Below are 5,000 nucleotides of genomic sequence, written 5' to 3'. Positions count from 1 at the left end.
GATGAGGAGAAGCAGGAGGAGGAGGAGGAGTAGGAGGAAGAGGAGGAGGAGGAGGAGGAGAGGAAGCAGGAGGAGGAGGAAGAGGAGTAGGAAAATGAAGAGGTGGAGGAGGAGGAGGAGGAGGAGGATTTTCCCCCGTGCATGAGACTTGGGGAAGACTTTGTCTTAGTGTCTGCCAAGGGGAAATAAAGGAATAAAGGGGAGCTCCCTTAGATGAATCTTAGCCTCTGTTTTCTTCTTTATGCGTTGCGTCCGGCTGCGGCCGAAGCCGCCAGTGGCCCGGGGATTGAACTGGAATCTTTGTCTTCACAGAAATAGATCGCAGGCGAATGCACGGCAGAATGATTCCAAATTCATTATTTATTTATATATTCATTCTTATTATTTAATAAATAAATAGATTAATCAATTAATGTATTTATTAATTTATTTAACTATCCACTTATTTATTTATTTATTTATCTATTTATCTATTTATTCTTAATTTCTGTAGACATCAGTCTTTATTCTGAGCGGCGCCAAATTATTTTATTGATTTGGTCACATCCCCGAAATGAAGAGGCTAATTCTGGCAAAAAAAAAAAAAAAAAATCTGGTTTACCCCAAAACAAAAATCTCCAAATTACTGTCAGACCCAAAGAGTTGATTTTTTTTTTTTTTTTTTTTTTTTTTAAGCCATTTCAGGTCTAGAGGTTCTCATAATCTGAATAAAATCGTTTATCATAAAGAATATTATTTTCGTTTTGGTTGAACGTCTTAAGTCCCCTGACCTTATAAGTGCGAAATTTAATTTCCACCAATTCTCGTGACGTAGAGATTAAATCAGTAAAAAATTACTGGAAATTATATTTGATTTCCCGAGACCCGAAAAGAACTTATTAAATTGAAGATTTTTTGTAAAGTCTTTATTTGTTTATTTATTTTCATGAATATATAATTGACGCTTGATTATGAATATACGAATATAGGAGTGAAGTTTTCCAAAAGTTTTATTACTATTTTTTTTTATAATACGTTCTAACAACTTCAGGCTATTTCATTCAGCTGAAAGGGCTAAAAATCATATTTATTAGAACATAAGAATGGAGGAGACTGCAGGAGACCATAGGGCCTACACTATAGTCTCTGTCCTCCAAGGATGTGGAATACGTCATGATTTACTACTAACCATTTTGCCAAATCAACCTTAATACTTGGCTCTTTCTCCCTTATATCTCATCTATGTGTTATTTTATATATTTTCTAGTCTGTATGTATTAGAGGAAGCTATATTATTTTTATTGTGTGTAGTAGAAGCAGCTACGTAGTACAATAAGTATATTTTTCTTAGGATTATAATAACGATATGAATAAATTCCATGACACGTGGCAACAGCGCTTTTTCCCTCCCATGTTGCCACATCGACGTCTCACCGGTAAGACAGGTGGAATGGGTTATAGCTAATCGTTGCTATGATCCTAAAACAGTGATGCTTTACTATATAGCTTCCTTTACTATATACATACATACATATACCAAGGCTTTTCCCCCCTTACAAGGGAGGTAGCCAAAAAGGAAAAGGCATAAAATCATTCCCACCCATTCCATCCCTGAATACACTCCACACCCCTCCACCCTCCCTCTTATCTTAGCACCTCCTGGATGACGGGTCATCCCTGCACCTTGTCCACTGCCCTGGGTCAGAAGCAGTGTCGCAAGACACAGCACATCCACAGCAAGGCCGCTTCATTAAATCGGCGACCCCCCTCTCCTTCCCCCCCATGTATAAAAGGAGAAGACGGGGAGAAAAAAGTAAGAAAAAGTAAAGTCTCCTTTACTATATACAAAATAAAAAATCAATCACTTTATAGATAGAAATTGAGAGAGGCATATAATAAGGTTGATTTGGCACAACGTATGCCAGCCCTAAACAGACTCCTTGAGGCGCACGGGGTATAGGCAGTTCCATGTCTATTACCACGTATCATCCCCATACATAAAGTTACCTTCTCTTAAAACAATCAATAGTTTCGACACTCACTACAAATCCTTTCGTTGCGATTCATGAGTTAAGTGGCCTATGATAACTGCATCCAGGGATTTTTTATTCAACTGAGGGGAACTTTCTAAGGATCTAAGGGATTAATCGAGATTAACCCTTATTTTTTGGCTGACGTCAAGCGGTTTTGTTCAGCTGAAGAATGACCCCCGACCGAAGAGATAAAAAAACCAGTCATATCAGAAATAGATAAATGAATAAGTAGATGAATAGATAAGTAGATGAGTAAATAGATGAAGAAACAGATAAGTAGGTAAGTAAAGAGATAATTAGATCAATAGATATATTGGCAAATAGATAAATAGATAAATAGAATACATAAATAAATATACAAACAAATAAATGGATAAGCAAATAAACAAATAAGAATTAGATAAACAAGTAAATAAATAATTAAATGAATAAATACATTAATAAATAGACAAATGAATAGATAGATAGATAAAAGATAAATAAATTGATGAATAAATGAATAAGTAAATGAATGAATAATTGAATAAATAAATTCATAGCTGAATTAACAAATAGATAAAATGTGATAGATGAGTAGATGGACAGATAGATCAATAGATAAATAGATTAACATGTGAAAATGGAAAAATAGATAAATAGATAATAGAATTAATAAAGAAATAAAAAATGTAAGAATAAGATAGAATACAATAAATGGTAATGAGAATTGGGTTGCTGTGTCAAGACATCATTAGTCTTCTTGACTCGACTCGATTAATTTGGTACAGTACAATTCGGAGTTTCAAAAATCCTTTGGATAAACATCAAAATAAAATGCTCTAGTGTCTACCAATTGACTACATTGTTACAATGATTTATAGTGATAAAGTATGCCGATAGGAGACCTTTAGGTCTTTAACGAGGTTGTAGTCTTCGATACATTGAGGGCTGTCCAGACTTCTGTTTTTTTTTTTTTTTTTTTTTTTTTTTTGTGTCGGAGATCTCTCTCCATAGACAGAAGAATCACAGAACGCCAGGGAATGGAAGGGAGGATAAAGAGTTCTGTCGGTCAGAAAAGAGGAAACAGAGGTCGGTCGGCCGGATGAGAAGGAAAAGAGGCCAACCGGCCAGGAGACAGGAAAAGGAGGCCGAACTGGACCGAAAGAGAAGTTGGTCAGCTGAGGTCCAGAAGAGAAGTAGGCCGAGGACTACATGGGAGTGAAGGAAGGCTGGCCTGCTGAGCGTACCTGCTAGAACAGTGGTTCCCAAACTGTGGGTAAATTACCCCCTGGGGGAGAGGTAAAAATTTTTCGGGGGTAATGGAGGGCTGACAAAAAAATTGAAAATAAAATAAGATAAAATAAAATCAAGAAAACATTACAGTACCCGGCATTAGGATTAAGGTTAACTTAGTACGTATAATTGTAAAACTAAAAATTAAAAGGTTGGGAACCACTGTGCTAGAGTAAAGAGAGGCTGGTTGGCCGGACACCACACAGGGCTAAGCATAGACCGGCAGACCGGATACAACACGGTTGGCAGGGAATCACGTGGGAATGAACCGAAGCCGGCTAGGGACCACACGGGAGGCCGATCATATACAAGTTAAGTAAAGGGCCATTTACACGGACAAACTGTTTGTCAAACCCGGTTTGTCAAACAAGTGTTTGAAGTGATGTTTGACCGTGTGAATGGGGTATTTGGTTGTCAAACACGTTTGACAAACATGTTTGACAACCAAATACCCCATTCACACGGTCAAACATCACTTCAAACACTTGTTTAACAAACCGGGTTTGACAAATCGTTTGACCGTGTAAATGGCCCTTAAAACACTCAAAGAACCAATCAATATAGTTCTTAACACCATAGATCCCTCAGAATGTTTTTGCTCTGCTGATTAAAATCGCCTGTCGACGGGTGCAACACAAGGGGAAGTGTTAATTTTTTATCTTTAGGAAAAGAAGAAACGTGTGGCTGAATACTAAAAGGTTAAATCAAAGGGAACTGAAGCAATTTCGATGGTAATTTTGAAATAGGTATTCAGTAATTATGATCATTTTGCGTATGAATCATTGCACTGAAAATAGACCTTCATGAGAACCAGTTATGTTATAACATGTCCAGCTGTAAAGAAAATAAATGAGAGACCGAAAAGTAGAAAAGAAAAAAGAAAAAGAAGGGAAGAGAGAAAGACAAAAACGAAAGAAGAAAGAGAAGAAGAATAAAGTCGGTAGGAAATTAAAAATAGAAAAAGATGAAAATGGAAGGGTCGAACAAAGGTAAAAGAGTAAGATTCTGTAATTATTGGATTTAAGAACGTTACTCTACTGATCTGTGTATTTTTGTATAACTTCAGTTGTCTGTGTATTTGTCCTCTTGTTTTCACTGGTTGGCTCTTATGTCTTTTTTCTGTTCCATCTTGTAGCTCTCTTTTGTATAGGCTCTAATGTGTCATTGTTATGTCATACAATATGTCATTGTGTTTGTGAATATGCATTTATTTATGTATTTATTTGTTATTTACATTATTATAGTTTTTATTTATTATTATTATTATTATTTTTTTTTTTTTTTGCATCCGACCTAGATATGGATCAAAAGGTCTCCTGTCGGCATGCTCCGCCTTTGTAATCCTTTGAATCCCAGATGGTGTCGCAATATTCGACAAAAGGTCCTCTCATAATCTGAATAAAACTGTCTGGCATCAGGCAGGAAAAATGTACAAATGTGTGATTACAGAAGTTGATAACTATTTCTCAACCTGTACATATATTCCGTCTGTCTTCAGGCGATTTTATTAATATGTAAAACAGACCCAACCAACGAGAGGAATAAAAACTCACTCTTGAGTGGTTTAATCTTCCATTGTTAAAAATTAAATTTGCTTGGCGCCCGGTGATTGTATTCAAGACTCAATCTAATGGATTAAACTCCCTCGACTATCTCGCTGATGTTGACGGCTTGTATGCTTGATGTAACTCTCGCCTGATGATATCGTTCAGGAGA

The sequence above is a fragment of the Oratosquilla oratoria genome, chromosome 9, assembly GCF_046742065.1.
Source record: "Oratosquilla oratoria isolate Oo_2021 chromosome 9, ASM4674206v1, whole genome shotgun sequence".
In the NCBI taxonomy this organism is placed as follows: Eukaryota; Metazoa; Arthropoda; class Malacostraca; order Stomatopoda; family Squillidae; genus Oratosquilla; species Oratosquilla oratoria.
This window is presented reverse-complemented; position numbering follows the sequence as displayed.